Source organism: Pseudophryne corroboree, chromosome 10 (assembly GCF_028390025.1).
Source record: "Pseudophryne corroboree isolate aPseCor3 chromosome 10, aPseCor3.hap2, whole genome shotgun sequence".
NCBI lineage: Eukaryota > Metazoa > Chordata > Amphibia > Anura > Myobatrachidae > Pseudophryne > Pseudophryne corroboree.
In genome coordinates this window covers 334,306,586-334,326,861 of record NC_086453.1, presented here as the reverse complement: position 1 = coordinate 334,326,861, position 20,276 = coordinate 334,306,586, and the positions used below count along the sequence as shown (strand labels likewise).

General features: G+C 46.2%; 1 pseudogene; it reads right to left on the bottom strand.

Annotated features, from left to right (window-relative positions):
• Positions 1-9,321: 9,321 nt before the first annotated feature.
• LOC134967105 (5S ribosomal RNA) lies at positions 9,322-9,440 on the bottom strand (annotated as a pseudogene).
• Between the last annotated feature and the right edge of the window lie 10,836 nt (positions 9,441-20,276).

Genomic DNA, 20,276 nt, shown 5'->3' with positions numbered 1-20,276 from the left:
CTGTTTAATTTCTCACAAGAACCAATTACAAATCCTTCATCAGTGAGGGCCTTTTTTTACAAAGCCTTCATCAATATTAAGTACATGTAGCCTATCATTACAAGCAATGTAATATGTGCACTCTAAAGGGCCCTACACATTGGCCAATCTGCTGCCGAGCTGCCAGATCGTTCATATCTTTGACTTATGTCGGCCAGTGTGTAGGGCCTATTAGTTTACAATTGCAATAAGGGTTCCCCCAGGTTTAAGCAGCTTTGACATCTTCCTCAGCTTTCTGATGTAATCTTGTTGGTCCTGACAGACCGTTTCCAGCATCCACGCTGAGATCAGACAGTCGGCTGGTGGTAACACCTACGGATCCGTGAAATTGTCTTTGCTGAAGTCGAATTTCACAATGTGCCTAATTGTTTCCTTTAACTTTTCTTCCTTTTCACAAGAACAATCTGGGTCACAAAAAAAACCCTGAAACCAGTATATTACATAAAGCAGGATGCAATCATGTGACCGGCAGTCAGGATACCACCGGTCACTATACCGACACCAGAATCCCGACTACAGGAAATCACGACAATCGGAATGGCGACTAACAGGAAGTATTACCACTCGTGGGTGTCTACGGCACCCATAGAGTGGGAATAGTACCTACGGCAAACCACCTAGCCCGCAAGGGGCGTCGCCGTGCTCGCCCCCAGCAGTCAGTCTGGGATCCCGGCATTGAAATGCTGAACGCCGGGATCCCGACAGCCGGTCACATGATCCCACCCACATAAACAGCAGGTTTTAGTGTCATTTCAGATTTTATGTTTCACTTTAGTTCTTTTATACATCATCCACAAAAAAAAGAAACATCTGAAAGAGCATAAATATTTTATTTGTAACTATCAATGATTTTTGAGAAGCAGTTGAGTGTTCTCTGCCATCTTCAGTGTTCTTTATGTCTTAATTATTATTTTCTCATACGTCCTAGAGGATGCTGGGGACGACATCAAGACCATGGGGTATAGACAGGATCCGCAGGAGACATGGTCACTCTGCAGACTGTCCGGATTTAAAGGGGGGGCAGAATGTATGGGGAGGGACCGTGACTGGCGATCTCCTGACCGATGGCCACATAACTACATCCCCATTAATACGTAGTGCACCTATATTATTACTCTTTTTAATTTTTTATTTATTGCTGCTTTTAGTACTAAATTTTTCATCTGAGTGGCAATAAATATGCCCATAGGTGGAGCTGGACACACCCTTTGAGCGACACATGATACGCCCCTCACCAACGCGCCATTCTGCTGCCACCTGGAATCTCCCTGAAACTCGTTTTTAAAAGTAGGCAATTATGGAATGTGATGTCTGAAACTACAATCTCTCTGTGAGCAGGAAATGTTTCACCTCTCCTCATTATGCACAGCAGAGGAGCAATATCCGGAAGGCAGTCAGGATTCCGGCTGTCGGGAACTCGCAGTCAGAATACCGACGCCGGAATCCCGACACAGAGGTTAGTTTTCGGCTGCATACCAGGGGTGATAGGGTTAGTTTATGTCCCGTGGGGAGTTAGGGATATGCTGAGAGGAGGAGTGTTTAGGGTTAGGCACCCCCTTGAAGGGTTAGGGCTGTAACACATGCGCCGGCTTTTATTGTAATTAACAGTGCAAAGGGTATGGCCCAAACCCGGCTGCTGTGTTGCAGCTGGAAACATCCACCGGAAGGTCCGGCTGCTGGGCTGGGGCCGTGCCGTCTTTGTAGGCAGTGAACCGTGTGTTTGAAGGGGAGCTTTCACACACATTTTTATTCCAGCCGTGTCTAATGCTGCGCATGCGCACAGCTATACACACGGCTCAAAGCCATCGTGTGTGAAAGACCCTGCCGGATGGCAAAAAGTCGGAAAAACTTTGTCCGGCTTTGTGCCATCCGGGGAAAACCGGGTAGTGTGTTACAGCCCTTAGAGTTAGGCTATGATGTGGAATGATTAGGTTTAGGCAGCGGGGATGGGGGGTTTCGACACCTCCAGGGGGTGGTTATGGTTAGGAACAAAGGGTGGAGGCTTGGGTTAGGGTTAAGGGGGTACAGGGAGGGTAGAACACCCTTAACTAACCCCTGTCAGTATTTTAAAGTCCAGGAATCCATCATCAGTATTTTGCACGCTGGGAACCATACGGTGTTATCTCATACTGATCCCTAATATGCTTATCTCTGTACACTATAAATTCCAACAGTGCAGGTTGGATGCAGAGCAGGTTAGATACAATTCTGGTTACAGTGTGGGTCGGATAAAGGGCAGATAAGAGGCATTTCTAGAGAGAACGAGGCCCGAGTGTGGACTCCGTCTAGGCCCTCTCCACTCTAGCCAGCAGCAGCACTTAGCTCTGAGCACTAGGGTCCCTAGAGGACACTACCGGTCCACCAGAGTCTACAGTGCAAGCGCAGATCACCAGGAAAATGGTGTGGCAGCCATTTTCCCAGTGATTTTTTTACTGCACATGTGCAAAACACCAGGAAAATGGTGCTGCACTATTTTCCAAGTGATTTTTGCACTGTTGCTGCAGCGCCATGGGACACACACTGCACCCATTATAAATATGCCAGTGGGGAAGATGGATACAGAGCGGGTTGGATACAGTGTGGATTGGATACTGTGTGGATCAGATACAATGCAGGTTAAAGTGCGGGTTGGATACAGTGCAGGTCAGAGTGCGGATTGTATATAATGCAGGTTACAGTATGGGATACAGTTTGGGTTGGATACAGTGCAGGTCAGAGTGTGGGTTGGATACAGTGTAGGTTACAGTGCAGGTTGAATAGACTGCACATCGAATACACTGGAATAGAGTGTAGTTCGGATGCAGTGCAGTTTACAGTGTTGGTCGGATACAGTGTAGGCTGGCTAGAGTGCAAGGTCAGATACAGCGCGTGTGGGATACAGTGCGCGATATAGTGCGGTCTGATACAGCAATGGTGCACTTATTGTGGCAGGGAATGTTGCGTTGTCCTCAATACCAGTGGGGTGCCAGCGGTGTCGCAGTGTGAGGGTGCAGGCAGTATCGGCAGTGCGGGTGTCCCAAAGGTGACCTTAGTGCAGTGGTGCTGACAGTGTTGGCACTGTGGGTGTCCCAGTTTTGTTCTCTGTGCGGGGTTTCCAGTGGTTGTCCACTATGGGGGCTGCCAGCATAGGCATGCACACTGGGGCACCCCCTAATCTCCGAACCCCCCCCCCGCATGGCACACCTGCAATCCGATCATCGCTGTCGGGTGTGCTGCTGTTGTAGTAGTGCTACTACAGCAGCACACTAATAGTGATGATGGGATCACCCCCTGCATCGCTGCCCAGAATGTTAGTCACCACCTCCCGCTGTGCCACGGTCAGACTCTCAGCTAAACTGAATGTCAGCTTTGTTTTGGGTGGGTGGTAGGACATCATGGTCCGACTGCCTCACGGTGTTTCATCGGCACACCACACCATGCTCCCTCCCTTCCTTCCCACCCAACCTGCGCTGTCCTCCAGGCTTCTGCCCACGCTCAGTTTCTTGTGGCAGTCACTAGTGTGTGCCCTACCCTGTTCTGCCAATTTCGACAGCACACATGCCAGGATTTTCTGGAGCCCTAGCAGCTGAGCCTTCCTACCTGAACCTGTAGAATGTGAGTATGAGTCAAGACTTGAATGACCACTCACTCATTGTGTGCACCTGGGAAAAGAGAGAGGTTCAGGCCAGGCAGGGGGTGGGGGGATAAAATTCTGTATAAAAATAGTTATTATTGTCTTATGCTAATACACTCTCGCTAACGCAATCTTTCTAGTTTGCGTTACTGCATCATAGATCATGTGCCAGCATTGACATGGGATGGAGACAGGTCTAAACAATTGCTGATGCTTGAAGCAAGGTGGATTAAACGTTTGGATGCCCTGGCCCCTCGTGGGTTAAATTAGACACTAGGGTTACATTGTTTTATGTAGATGAACCATTTATTTATTACTTTTTGTTATTCCCGGTAATTGATATAGGGTATGAGTCATTGGGTCGACTCAACTTAGGTCGACAGTCATTATGTCGACCACTGAAGGTCAACCTGCTTTAGAACAGGGGCAATAGGTCGACCTGGCCATTAGGTCAACATATACAAGGTTGACAGGTCAAAAGTATGACATGGGTTTTTGGACTTTTTTTGCATTTGTTTTCTTCGTAAAGTGACGGGGAACCCCAATTAGTGCACCATGACCCTCGCATGGCTCACCATGCTTCAGGCAAGGTGCCTTGCTCCACTACCGCTGCACTTGACACAGGTTACCATTCTCAATTGTTGTCCACATGAATTGTAAAGTATGAAAAAGTTCAAAAATTTTAAAAAAAGTGATAAACTCATATTGACTTTTTGACCTGTCAACCTAGTACATGCACCCTAATGACCATGTAGACCTATTGACCATGTTGGCTTAATGCATGTCGACCTTCAGTGGTCAACCTAATGACTGTGACCTAAGTTGTGTCGACCTAACGACCGCATCCCTTGGTATATGTGAAATATTTCATGTGTAACCATTAGCGAAGCTACATGTATTTGTCTAGTGTTTTGTATCATATTATGTGATTTTTTTGTATTTCATTCGATGTGAAAGTATTGTTATATTTGTTACAACTGTTTATATCTATCTTGATACTAATTATTGCAACAACATTGCATGGATTTATTGCTACACTGTTTTTTATTGGTGTTATTTGTATTTTGTAACCAGGTTTTGAGAGCCATTGCTTAACTGACTTTAGTGTAAATACATAACTGGTGTGGATTGGTGCTTGATGGGGACTGCATTTAAATTGATCTGTTTTTTCCAAACGTGTTGTACTTGAAAAAAGCTCAATAAAGAGCAGAAACGTTGCTATAAGCTACAGCTTCCATTGTCTTCCTTCGTTAAACACCGTGAGTGCTGCCTGTGGACTATACATACATACATACATACATAGATACATAGATACATACTTACATACATACATACATACATACACATATACATATATTTATATCAGTGTTTCTTGAGGAACGCTCTAATTCAATAGTTTCTACCAGTATGGATATGAACTGAGGACACTCTATTAACACCTTATGTATCACACCAAAAGATCCTAAAAACTTACTTTATTTTATAAAATGTATATAAAACATTTTCCAATAAAATTTGTTCATACAAGAATTCTGTCAGTCTTATTAAAAGTATCAATTTGTCTAGGGTTTTTTCTTTTGTATATACCGTTTCACTTTTTGTTAATACAAAATTATTACAATAATAATAAAATATTATATTTTATCCCGGGGTGCAGGTGCCCTGAGTTGGTGGTCCAGGACCGACTCAAATTATTTACTGTCAATGTAATAGACAAAACCAGTGCTGTGGACAAACAGAAGTAATTCCTGCCCCTCACCACATAACTTAACCCACTCTAGGGCGTCATGACTCAAAAAAGTTTTGGAGCCACTGCTTGACATTACAAGGTTACCCATTTAAGTATTCTGTTACTCAGAATAACCTTCCTGTATATCCAAGGATACAATCTATCCTGTATACAGATCTGTTGCTAATGCGTTGTGCAGTTACTCCATGATAAATACCACTAATTCATTTCGGAACGCACTATTTGCCTCAAAGTAATTATTAAGGTGGTCCCTGGAATCCATCCCATGCACATGATAAAGCTTCAACTTGGGGTTGGTTTACATTCCCTTCTTTTCGCTTTTGTTCTCTTCTCTACACAGGATGGGATAAGTCTCTGATCAGTTACTGTAGTCTTAGAGTAAAATATACAGTATTTTCTCTTTTTATATGCCGCAGGGACCTATAGTCATCTCATACACAGCTGACTATAAATGTACAGTCTCACTATGTGAAGAAATCTTATGACAATTATTAATGATGATTAAATATTTGACCTAAGCAGGTGATAATGTCACACCGCTACCATGTGATATGCATCATCAGTATATTGTTTATTTATGTTTAACCCCCTAGAGCAGCACACATGATGGAATACAGAGCAGCACGGATGAGGGAAGGCAGATTGGCACAGATGGGGAAGAGAGAGTGGAACGCATGGGGGAATTACTGGCGCAGATGTGGAAAACAGACTGGGATGCACGGGGCAAGACAGTGGTCTATAGGAGAAGTAGTGTGGATAGGGCATTGAAATGAAACGGGGTGTGATTTGTTTTTGGCTATTAAGCGGAATGTTTGTGGGAGCTGAATGTGGATACTGTGTGAGATGGATGTTGAAACTTATGTAGCCCATACACTTGTGAGATATCAGGTACAATCCTTTGATTTCGACCATATCTGTGAGGCATTTCGATAATGTCCCAGGGAGCACACACTGCACCCAATTATCCTATACTTACCTTTCCGGAGTCCATTGCTGACTATCTGTGGGCCCTCTCCTCTCCCGTAGCCGTCGCGCTGCTGCTAGCGCACTGACCACGAAAGACTCTGGCACAGTGTCCGAGTCTACAGCGCATGCGCAGGACTCTGAATAAAATGGCGCGGGGGCCATTTTTCAGAGTCCTGCTCATGCGCTGTAGACTCTGGCACTGTGCCAGAGTCTACAGCGCTCAGAGCGCTAGCAGCGGTATGAAGGCTATGGGAGAGGAGGGGTCCACACACGGAGTCTGCACACGGGTCCCCTCCTCTTTAGAGACGCCCCTGAGATTCATCATAGCATTTGGTGGTTTTTGCAACTGCACTTGAGGATACTTTCAAAGTTATTTTCCGTATCGACTGACCTTCATGTCTTAAAGTTATGATGGACTGTCGTTTCTCTTTGCTGAGTTGAGTGGTTTCTGCCATAATATGGATTACAACTGTAGTCAAATAGGGGTGTCCACTGTGTACTAACCTTATCTCTGCCCAACACAACTGATGGTATCAAACTCATTAAGAAGGCAAGTCATTCCACAGATTGACTTTTGACAAGGCACACCTGTTAATTCAAAACCATTCCAGGAGACTACCTCATGAAGCTGATTGAGAGAATGCCAAAAGTGTGCAGAGCTGTCATCAAAACAAAAGGGGGCTACTTTGAGGAATCTAAAATATAAAAAATTTTTTATTTGTTTAACACTTTTTTGTTTACAACATAATTCCATATGTGTTCTTTCATATTTTTGATGTCTTCAGTATTAATCTACAATGTAGAAAATAATAAAAATAAATAAAAACCATTGAATGAATAAATAAAAACCATTTTTACTGGTACTGTATATACAAAGGAATGTGTCGGCGCACTCAGGAGTCTTGTGAAATGCTGAAATTGAATTACGTTTCTCCTACATATGCTTCGGGCTCAGGTTGATCCCTGACGATGGGCCTCTAGCCCGACACATATGTAAAAGAAACTTAATTCAATTTCAGCATTTCACAAGACTCCCGAGTGCCGCCTGTACATTCCTTTATCTACAATTGGGCTGCCATACCTGAGGAAAGCACCAGAGCACTATACTTGAAAACAGGTTAACCCGTGTGTGTGTGTGTGTGTGTGTGTGTGTGTGTGTATGTATATGTGTGTGTGTGTGTATGTATATATGTATATATATATATATATATATATATATATGATAGCAAAAGAATGCCGCGCCACTTGTGATATTACAATTCCCAAATAGTTCAATGAACACTCCCAGTTATTTGGGCGTCAGCTGTCCCCTAAAGAAACGGCAATGGTAGGTTGCCGCAAACGAGAGATAGGGATACCAGATAGGGGTTCTAAGCGACCTAAGGTGTTTCTATATGACCAAATAAATTATGTCAATATATTAAATATATATATATAAAAATAGTTTATAAAAAAGTTAGTTTATAAAAAAAATATATATTTTTTATTCTTGTTTCACAACACTATAGAGTATAATAAAAAATACAAAATACAGTACCAATAAGTATAATACAATAAAAATTCAGTTTCTCTAGGAGATGACTGTTTTAAAAAAGGGGAATTTGATATGAGAAAGCAATCTCAAATAAAGTGCAAATAGTCTGTGCAAAATAAGAGAATAGTTTTTTTAAAAAGTCTTAACTGATGTAGCAGGAGGTCTCTGGGTAAAGGCCCAACGCGTTTCGTCTCTTGGACTTCTTCATGGGGTAAGTGACATGATATCTCAGGGCTCCTATATATACCCCCTTAATTGGGATTTAAGTGATGACATCATTTCCTGTCTATGCTAATTGATAGACCTAATCTTGCTGGAGCAGGAGTATAATTATTCTTATTAGCCACAATTGTTACATGTGGCCCACAGTAAGCAGTACATTTTGATTCTTAATAGAGTTTGAATATCTAAATGAGAGAGCACGGAGAAGTGCGGTACTTCCGCCACACTTCCGGTATCTCCAACAGTTCAAATGCGCATGTGCGCCGTCTTTTCAGGGTTCCCCGCTTCCGGTTTCACCTCTGTACCGCCGTGGTGACGTCCTCGCGAGCCGTGGCCGTCTTCCTCTGGTTGGTCAATTGCGGCACGCGGTCCCTCTCCACCGGAACTGGTGTGCTGTGGAACGCGCCGGTGGAACGCATCTCATGTCCGGAGTCACGGCTTCCTCTGTTGCTGTGGTAACGTTCACTCATAGTGATGTTCTTTTGCCCGGAACTGGTGTATTGTGGAACGCACCAGTGGAACGCATCACATGTCCCGGAGTCACGGCTTCCTCTGTTGTCATGGTGACGTTCTCTCATGGAGATGTTTCTTTGCCCGGACGTAATCGCCAGAATTGTATAAATAAACAAAAACATGTTTAAGAATGTGTTTAAGATGTGTATATATTATCACGTTTTTAGGAAGGGTGTTGGTTCTTAAAATCATATATCTGGACACATATATACCATATATATTATATATTACAAGTAGACAAATGTGAAGATAAATAGTATAAGTTATATGTGCACTTCTATGTATACATATATGTATATATAATCATATTTAGGTGGTGGAAGAGGGGGGATAGACGCTCTTAGATGATTCTTATTTTTTACCTATAAAACTCAGTGCTGTATTGACCATTAATTGAAAGTGCAAGTGAGTTAGGAAATGGTGATATATTTCCTAAAGTGCTACTACCTTAATATTAAAATTATTATATATATATTTAAGAAATTATAAAAAGAGTTGGATAGGTCTTAAAGTGCATGCATTATTTGAGTTTGACCATATTGTGACCATACGTATATATATTTAGAGTATAAATTATAAAAATAATAAAAATTATTATATTTCAAAGGCTTATACCTTTGACGAGTGATCATGTGATCTGTGGATATCTGTCTCAATTGGACAATCTAAAAGTTGCCTTTACTTTCAGTACAGTACCTAATATTCCCAGTGGGTCGCCCCTTCTGGTACTAATTAGGCCCAACACTGCTTCGCTTCCAAGTTCGGATGAGATTGGGCCTTTCCAGTGTGGTTTGACTGTATTACTTTCGTATGCAACAAAGACTGCCCACAAGATATTATTTTTATTAGTGATTTTATTAGTGCTATAGTGCATAATTAACAAACATGTGAAATGACGGGGAGTGCAGGATGAATAATGGATATTCAACAAAACCTCACAAGAAAGGAGCGATTTCATAGTTCTCATTTAAGCCGAGTGGATGAATGGAAAGGCCCAATCTCATCCGAACTTGGAAGCGAAGCAGTGTTGGGCCTAATTAGTACCAGAAGGGGCGACCCACTGGGAATATTAGGTACTGTACTGAAAGTAAAGGCAACTTTTAGATTGTCCAATTGAGACAGATATCCACAGATCACATGATCACTCGTCAAAGGTATAAGCCTTTGAAATATAATAATTTTTATTATTTTTATAATTTATACTCTAAATATATATACGTATGGTCACAATATGGTCAAACTCAAATAATGCATGCACTTTAAGACCTATCCAACTCTTTTTATAATTTCTTAAATATATATATAATAATTTTAATATTAAGGTAGTAGCACTTTAGGAAATATATCACCATTTCCTAACTCACTTGCACTTTCAATTAATGGTCAATACAGCACTGAGTTTTATAGGTAAAAAATAAGAATCATCTAAGAGCGTCTATCCCCCCTCTTCCACCACCTAAATATGATTATATATACATATATGTATACATAGAAGTGCACATATAACTTATACTATTTATCTTCACATTTGTCTACTTGTAATATATAATATATATGGTATATATGTGTCCAGATATATGATTTTAAGAACCAACACCCTTCCTAAAAACGTGATAATATATACACATCTTAAACACATTCTTAAACATGTTTTTGTTTATTTATACAATTCTGGCGATTACGTCCGGGCAAAGAAACATCTCCATGAAAGAACGTCACCATGACAACAGAGGAAGCCGTGACTCCGGGACATGTGATGCGTTCCACTGGTGCGTTCCACAATACACCAGTTCCGGGCAAAAGAACATCACTATGAGTGAACGTTACCACAGCAACAGAGGAAGCCGTGACTCCGGACATGAGATGCGTTCCACCGGCGCGTTCCACAGCACACCAGTTCCGGTGGAGAGGGACCGCGTGCCGCAATTGACCAACCAGAGGAAGACGGCCACGGCTCGCGAGGACGTCACCACGGCGGTACAGAGGTGAAACCGGAAGCGGGGAACCCTGAAAAGACGGCGCACATGCGCATTTGAACTGTTGGAGATACCGGAAGTGTGGCGGAAGTACCGCACTTCTCCGTGCTCTCTCGTTTAGATATTCAAACTCTATTAAGAATCAAATTGTACTGCTTACTGTGGGCCACATGTAACAATTGTGGCTAATAAGAATAATTATACTCCTGCTCCAGCAAGATTAGGTCTATCAATTAGCATAGACAGGAAATGATGTCATCACTTAAATCCCAATTAAGGGGGTATATATAGGAGCCCTGAGATATCATGTCACTTACCCCATGAAGAAGTCCAAGAGGCGAAACGCGTTGGGCATTTACCCAGAGACCTCCTGCTACATCAGTTAAGACTTTTTAAAAAAAATATTCTCTTATTTTGCACAGACTATTTGCACTTTATTTGAGATTGCTTTCTCATATCAAATTCCCCTTTTTTAAAACAGTCATCTCCTAGAGAAACTGAATTTTTATTGTATTATACTTATTGGTACTGTATTTTGTATTTTTTATTATACTCTATAGTGTTGTGAAACAAGAATAAAAAATATATTTTTTTTTTATAAACTAACTTTTTTATAAACTATTTTTATATATATATATTTAATATATTGACATAATTTATTTGGTCATATAGAAACACCTTAGGTCGCTTAGAACCCCTATCTGGTATCCATATATATATATATATATATATATATATATATATATATATATATATATGTAATTGCAAGAGAATGCCGCGCCACTTGTGATACCACAAATTCCCAATTCTTAAAAAAACACTCCCAGCTGACCCCTAAGAAAACGGCAATGGTAAGTTGCCGCAAAAAAGAAAATAGGAATACCGGATAGGGGTATTTATTCCTAATGTTGTGAAATAAATTGACATTATATATTTTTATATATCTTTTATATATTTATTACACTTGGTCACATACAAACACCTCAGGTCGCTTATACCCCTATCCGGTATTCCTAGATAGATAGATAGATAGATAGATAGATAGATAGATAGAAAGATGGGTGGAAACTAATTATCGTTTTACACTAAGACTTACTTTACTTTTATATAAACTTTATTTCACATGATAAAGTCTTGCAGTGTGTAGATTTAGAAATGGCTGAGGGCTACAGAAGGTAAGAATAACTAAAGGTAGATTAGTAGTTATTAAGAGGCTTTTTAATGAATCATCCAGCCTATGGCCACTCCTCAGTCATCCTGCATATTCCCTTTGACAGCAATGAGGAATATCACTTGCTTATGATCTATGAGATCACTTTTTACTTTTCTGTCTAATTTCTCACAAGAACCAATTACAAATCCTTCATCAGTGAGGGCATTTTTTTACAAAGCTTTCATCAATAATAAGTACATGTAGCCTATCATTACCAGCAATGTAATATGTGCACTCTAAAGGGCCCTACACATTGGCCGATCCGCCGCCGAGCTGCCCGATGGCGGATACGGCCGACAGGCGACCCGGCGGTGGAGGGGCAGTGACGGGGGGAGTGAAGTTTCTTCACTCCCCCCATCATCCGGCTTCATTGAACTGCATGCAAATATGGACGAGATCTCCATATTGGCCTGCATGTACAGCCGACGGGGGACTAGCGGTGCCGCTCATCTTTCATCGCTGGAGCATCCACACTCAAAGATATGAACGGTATCTCGTTCGTTTATGTCAACCAGTGTGTAGGGCCTGTTAGTTTACAATTGCAATAAGGGCTCTCCCAGGTTTTAGCAGCTTTGACATCTTCCTCTGGTTTCTGATGTAATCTTGTTGGTCCTGACAGACCGCTTCCAGCATCCACGCTGAGATCAGACAGTCGGCTGGTGGTAACACCTACGGATCCGTGAAATTTTCTTTGCTGAAGTCGAATTTCACAATGCGCTTAATTGTTTTCTTTAACTTTTTTTCCTTTTCACAAGAACAATCTGGGTCACATTACGCACGGCTCAAAGCCGGTGTGTGTGAAAGACCCTGCCGGATGGCAAAACGTCGGACAGACTTTGTCCGGCTTTGTGCCATCCGGGGAAAACCCGCTAGTGTGTTACAGCCCTCAGGGTTAGGGTATGATGTGGGATGATTAAGTTTAGGCAGCGGGATGGGGTGTTTCGACACGTCCAGGGGGTGGTTATGGTTAGGCACAAAGGGCGGAGGTTTGGGTTAGGGTTAAGGGGGTAGAGGGAGGGTAGAACACCCTTAACTAACCCCTGTCAGTATTTTAAAGTCCAGGATTCCAGCATCAGTATTTTGCACGCCGGGATACCATACGGTGGTATCTCATACTGATCCCTAATATGCTTATCTCTGTACACTATAAATTCCAACAGTGCAGGTTGGATGCAGAGCAGGTTAGATACAATTCTGGTTACAGTGTTTGTCAGATAAAGGGCAGATAAGAGGCGATTCTAGAGAGAAGGAGACCCGAGTGTGGACTCCATCTAGGCCCCCTCCTCTCTAGCCAGCAGCAGCACTTAGCTCTGAGCACTAGGGTACCTAGGGGACCCTACCGGTCCGCCAGAGTCTACAATGTAAGCGCAGATCACCAGGAAAATGGTGTGGCAGCCATTTTCCAAGTGATTTTTCTACTGCACATGTGCAAAACACCAGGAAAATGGTGCTGCACTATTTTCCAAGTGATTTTTGCACTGCTGCTGCAGCGCCATGGGACTCCGGATGGTGTGAAAAAGAATAGGTGTGTGGTGTGCCTCCCCCCCCCCCCCACAGACCCCGGGGGCCCATGTTCAGTGCACACACTGCACCCATTATAAATACGCCAGTGGGTAAGATGGATACAGAGCGGATTGGACACAGTGTGGATTGGATACTGTGTGGATCAGATACAATGCAGGTTAAAGTGTGGGTTGGATACAGTGCAGGTCAGAGTGCGGATTGTATATAATGCAGGTTACAGTATGGGATACAGTTTGGGTTGGATACAGTGCAGGTCAGAGTGTGGGTTGGATACAGTGTAGGTTACAGTGCAGGTTGAATAGAGTGCGCGTCGAATACACTGTGGAATAGAGTGTAGTTCGGATGCAGTGCAGTTTACAGTGTGGGTCGGATACAGTGTAGGCTGGCTAGAGTGCAAGGTCAGATACAGCGCGTGTCGGATACAGTGCGAGATATAGTGCAGGTCAGATACAGCAATGGTGCACTTATTGTGGCAGGGAATGTCGCGTTGTCCTCAATGCCAGTGGGGTGCCCACGGTGTTGCAGTGTGAGGGTGCAGGCAGTATCGGCAGTGCGAGTGTCCCAACGGTGTCCTCAGTGCAGTGGTGCTGACAGTGTTGGCACAGTGGGTGTCCCAGTTTTGTTCTCTGTGCGGGGTTTCCAGTAGGTTGTCTGCTATGGGGGCTGCCAGCATAGGCATGCACACCCCCTTATTCCCCCCCCCCCCGCATGGCACGCCTGCAATCCGATCATCGCTGTCTGTGTGCTGCTATTGTAGTAGTGCTACTACAGCAGCACACTAATAGTAATGATGGGATCACCCCCTGTATCGCTGCCCAGAATGTTAGTCACCCCATCCCGCTGCGCCGCGGTCAGACTCTCAGCTGAACTGAGTGTCAGCTTTGTTTTGGGTGGGTGGTATGCCACACAACCCAGCCCACCTGCCGTCATGGTCCGACTGCCTCGCGGTGTTTCATCGGCACATCACACAATGCTCCCTCCCTTCCTTCCCACCCACCCTGCGCTGTCTTCCAGGCTTCTGCCCACGCTCAGTTTGCTGTGGCAGTCACTAGTGTGTGCCCTACCCTGTTCTGCCATTTTCGACAGCACACATGCTAGGGTTATCTGGAGCCCCTAGGACCGCTGGATGAGGACATTGGTGGTCTCTCTGGACCACGGCAGCTGAGCCTTCCTGCCTGATCCTGTAGAATGTGAGTATGAGTCAAGACTTGAATGACCACTCACTCATTGTGTGCACCTGGGAAAAGAGAGAGGTTCAGGCCAGGCAGGGGGTGGGGGGATAAAATTCTATATTAAAATAGTTATTATTGTCTTCTGCTAATACGCTCTCGCTAAACGCAATCTTTCTAGTTTGCGTTACTGCATCATAGATCATGTGCCAGCATTGACATGGGATGGAGACAGGTCTAAACAATTGCTGATACTTGAAGCAAGGTGGATTGAACGTCTGGATGCCCTGGCCCCTCGTGGGTTAAATTAGACACTAGGGTTACATTGTTTTTTGTAGATGGACCCTTTATTTATTACTTTGTGTTATTCCTGGTAATTGGTATAGGGTATGAGTCGTTGGGTCGACTTAACTTAGGTCGACAGTCATTATGTCAACCACTGAAGGTCGACTTGCTTTAGAACAGGGGCAATAGGTCGACCTGGCTACAAGGTTGACAGGTCAAAAGTTAGACATTGGTTTTTGGACTTTTTTTGCTGTTCTTTTCTTCATAAAGTGACGGGGAACCCCAATTAGTGCACCGTGACCCCTCACATGGCTCACCATGCTTCAGGCAAGGTGCCTTGCTCCACTACCGCTGCACTTGGCACAGGTTACCATTCTCAATTGTTGTCCACATGGATCGTAAAGTATGAAAAAGTTCAAAAATTGAAAAAAAGAGTGATAAACTCATATTGACTTTTTGACTTATCAACCTAGTACATGTCACCCTAATGACCATGTCGACCAATTGACCATGTTGGCTTAATGCATGTCGACCTTCAGTGGTCAACCTAATGACTGTCGACCTAAGTTGTGTCGACCTAACAACCGTATCCCTTGGTATATGTGAAATATTTCATGTGTAACCAGTAGCGATGCTGCATGTATTTGTCTAGTGTTTTGTATCATATTATGTGAATTTTTTGTATTTCATTCGATGTGAGAGTATTGTTGTATTTGTTACAACTGTTTATATCTATCTTGATACTATTTATTGCAACAACATTGCATGGATTTATTGCTACACTGCTTTTTATTGGTGTTATTTGTATTTTGTAACCAGGTTTTGAGAGCCAGTGCTTAACTGACTGTAGTGTAAATATATAACTGGTGTGGATTGGTGCTTGATGGGGACTGCATTTAAATTGATCTGTTTTTTCCAAACGTGTTGTACTTGAAAAAAGCTCAAAGAGCTGAAACGTTGTTATAAGCTACAGCTTCCATTGTCTTCCTTTGTTACACACCGTGAGTGCTGCCTGTGGACTATACATAAATAGATACATAGATACATACATACATATATACATATATTTATATCAGTGTTTCTTGAGGAGCGCTCTAATTCAATAGTTTCTACCAGTATGGATCTGAACTGAGGACACTCTATTAACACCTTATTTATCACACCAAAAAAACCTAAAAACTTACTTTATTTTATAAAATGTATATAAAACATTTTCCAATAAAATTTGTTCATACAAGCATTCTGTCAGTCTTATTAAAAGTATCAATTTGTCTAGGGTTTTTTCTTTTGTATATACCGTTTCATTTTTTGTTAATACAAAATTAATACAATAATAATAAAATATTATATTTTATCCCGGGGTGCAGGTGCCCTGAGTTGGTGGTCCAGGACCGACTCAAATTATTTACTGTCAATGTAATAGACAAAACCAGTGCTGTGGACAAACAGAAGGAGAGAGTATTGACTGCATAGGAAAGGGAAGAGTTAAACATCTGGTGAGGGGTGGACCTAGCTGTGAGGAAAGTACAGCCTTTTTTGAAGGGGAGGGTTTGATATATATAGGGAAGGTGAGGCCATTTTAGCTCTCTCTTGTGGTGATTTGCCTTGTGGGTGAGTGCTGCAGTGCAGGAATTTGTTTTCCCACATAAATTGTGCAAGTGTTATTACACAGCCACTTTGTCCCCTCTGCCTGTTTATATTTTATGAGTGCTGCATTGAAGAAATTGTTTCTTGCACATTAATTGTACAAGTGTGTTACACAGCCACTGTGCCCCCCCCCCCTTTTTTTTTTGCCTGATATATCCTCTGCATTAGAATTATGTCTGCTCGCCCTCAACGTTCCGCCGGGCCTCCAGCTCGGTAACGCGTTTCTGGCAGTGGAGCTGGGCCAGGGGAAGGGGTGGCTGGCCTGGGGGATGGGGCTCAGTCCCCTGGGGCCTCCACGAGCGCGGGCAGGAGCAATGCGCGGCGGACCAGGTCGGCCTCGACGCTTCGGGCCGGTCCGGCGTTGCCGGCAGGGCGCGGGCGGCGGGGGGGGCAGAGGTACGCGCAGGCCGCCCAGAGGTCGTCGGGCAATGGCCGCGGAGGGCGCCGGGCGGTGCAGTCGGGCCCGGCCTTTACATCCTCTTCCTCGCCTCGGCCGAGTGGAAGTGCCGTGCGGGGGAGGGGAGCTGGACGGGGTACGTGTAGTCACCGCACGGGGCCTGGCTCTGTGCCTCGCGCGGCGGCGGTGACAGATGCGGCGGCCGGGAGCTCTGTGGTGGGAAGCGGTGGGATGCTCGCACAAGGTGCGCACGCACCCACGCTCGCCACAGGCGGTGCCAGCCGCGCACGAGTGCGCGCAGCGGCGCCGCCAAGGTCTCTGTCCCCTGATGCATCTCCCCATCTGCCGGAGTGCGGCAGGAGCCAGGGGAGGGTGAGGAGCAGGGGGTAGCAGCCTAGTAGTGCTTGAGGGGGCCATGGGCAGGGCAGCGCACAGCAAGAGATGGAGGACATGGCGGGGAGCAGTGATGGAGCGCGCGCATGGGTTGCGCGCGTGCCCATCGCAGACGGTGCAGTGCACGCGCGACCGGGGCGCAGCTGCACCGCGGTTTTCCCTGTCTCCCCTAAACACTCCTCCGGAGCCGGGACGCAGCGGCTTTCGGGGTAGGAGGGGGAACAGGGAATGGGTTAGTGGCCGCAGGGCCGCGGCACGTGCAGCGCGGCATGGCGGCGGGTCCTCCCCGGGATCGGGGAATGGTTTTTATATTCAAGGGGAGGAAGAGGATGCAGAAGGGGAAAGTGGGGGCTACGGCTGGGGTGCCCCCGCTTTCCAGCTGGGGCGGCGGGCGCCCGGTGCCCGTGGCGCGACCGACGGGCGACGGGCGCGGGATCGTGCCCAGGTGCTGGCCAGAGGTCCTTCAGGGTCCATGGCCGGGTTACACGGTGGTCGGGACACTTTCGGGGCGCTGGCGTCGGCCCTGGCCACAGTGGTGGAGGCGTTGGGACCGCTAGCCACAGTAGCCTCCCCGAGGGTGGCGGCGAATTCCGTCCAGTCTGCGGGGGCAGGCGGGTCTGGCGGGCGGAGGGCCTCAGCGGCGCAGCAGGTGGCACGAGCCTGCTTGGAGCGGCCGCTGCGGAGTTGGAGCTAGGTCCGGAGCAGGATGGGCAAGGGCGCGCGTGGGGCCCGGCATGCGCCGCAAGCGCGGGCCGGGTCCCCCTCTGCTTTGTTTTTTACAGGGGACCACGAGGAAGTAGGGACGGCAGACTCCATAGAGGACGACGTATGGGCTGACGCGTATGAGGATTCCAGGTCGGAGCGGTCGACGGCATCAGGTGAGGTGGTGCAGTCGGTATCGGTTTCTCCCACGAGCTCGAGTTCTCGCAGCTCTTCTTCTTCCTCCTCTTCGTCTTCTCTGTCGTCGCAGGCGTCCGAAGTAAGTAGCACTACTAGGGCGAGGAAGAGGGCGGCGAAATTTGCCAAGCGGGCAGCAAAGCAGCAGAAGAGGCATAAGCGGCGCAAGCGGGTTAGCGAGGAAGCTCATAGGGCCAAGAAGCAGCGCGATTTGCCCGGGGTCGTTCGCTGCGACTACACCGCAGTAATGCGGGGGCTGCGGGATAGCTGCCGCAAGAAAATTCGTAGGGGTGACTTCGTGGACGTGTCCGTATTAACAAAGGCCATGAAGAAGGATTATAAGGCGGCGGCCGCGAAGAAGGGCATCGGGGCTGAGGCTTTCCGGTCCTTCGATAATTGGCTGGCCGGTTTCTGGGTATTTGCGGCGTGCTACTTGGAGGACAGGCCGGAAGAGCACATGAATGTAATCCGGTATCTGCATCTCGTACACGACATGCAGCGCACATCCTCGGGCTCGTAGTGGCGTCGGTATGATCAGGAGTTTCGGGAGAAGCATGACGGTTTGCGGGTCATGGATTTCGGATTCAAGGATGTGGAGGTCTGGCTCAAAGTAACCCGGGCCGCGCAGCGGGAGGAGGAACCCCGGAAAACGGGGGCGGATGGACGACGCGCAGGGTCGTCAGCCCAGGGGTCCGGCGCGGACGGCGGATTTGCCAAGACAGGTGGATCGGCCGTCCGTGCAGGAGGGCGTTCCGCCGCAAGAGGAAAGTGTTTCGCGTTTAATAGCGGAACATGTTCCTTTGGCAAGCAGTGTTGTTTTCGACACTCCTGCCAGCAGTGTGGCGGATCCCACCCAGCCTCCTCCCATTTCAAAGGCGGGAGACAAGGGGCGCGGGGTAAACATGCGTACCCCAGACAGGCCGCGAGCGGGACCGCTCTGCAGAGCTCCAACACCAATTAAGTTGGGGACTATGGTCCGGTGGTTAGAATTGTATCCGAATAGAGAGGATGCAAATTTTTTGTTTGACGGTTTTAAGTTTGGCTTTCCGCTTTCCTGTTGCGAGTGAGGTGTCCGTGCGGGCACAGAGGAACCTCCAATCTGCCCGAGCCTTGCCGGGAATGCTACGGGAGAAAGTGGATAAGGAGGTCAGGTTGGGCAGGATGGAGGGACCATTTCTGTCAACCCCGGTGGATGACTTGGTCATCTCTCCGGTCGGGGTGGTTCCTAAGAAGACTCCAGGCGCTTTCCGGCTCATCCAGCATCTTTCTTACCCGTTAGGGGCGTCGGTCAATGACGCAATACCGCCGGCTCATTGCTCGGTGGTGTATCAGTCATTCGACGAGGCGCTAGAGATGGTCCGCAGCTACGGGACCGGGGCCCTCATGGCTAAGATTGATGTTGAATCTGCTTTTAGGTTATTGCCGTTGCATCCGGACTCATTCCGTTTTATGGGTTTCCGGATTGGGGCGGAGTATTTCATCGACAAATGTTTGCCGATGGGATGTTCCGTTTCATGCTCATTTTTCGAGCGTTTTAGCATGTTTCTTTATTGGTGCGTGGAGTCTTCGTCAGGGGGTCACGTGGTTGCCCATTACCTCGATGACTTTCTGTGTGCGGGTCTGGCTAATTCTACGCAGTGCGGCGACTTGCTTTTTAGCATCCGAGCTCTATTTTACCACTTCGGTGTTCCCGTGGCAGAGGACAAAACAGAGGGTCCGGCGTCCTGCTTGTCATTTTTGGGGATAGAAATTGACACGGTGGCGGGAGAGTGTCGGCTGCCCCGGGACAAGGTTTCGAAGCTCCACGACGCCATTTGCCGGTTCGAAGGGTTGCGTAAAGTCACGCTGCGGCAGGCACAGTCCTTGCTGGGCATGTTGAACTTTGCTTGTCGGGTAATACCTATGGGCAGGGTTTTCTGCCGGAAGCTTGAAAGGGCGACAGCGGGGTGTGCCAGGCCACATCATTTTGTGCGTTTGTCCTCCGAAATAACAAGGGATTTGGCCATATGGGCCTCGTTCCTGGAGGATTTCAACGGGGTGTGTATATGGCAAGTGCCAGCGGTGGACAGCGAGCGGTTGCAGCTGTTCACCGATGCAGCGGGTGCCTCTGGATTCGGTTGCTTTCTGGAGGGATCTTG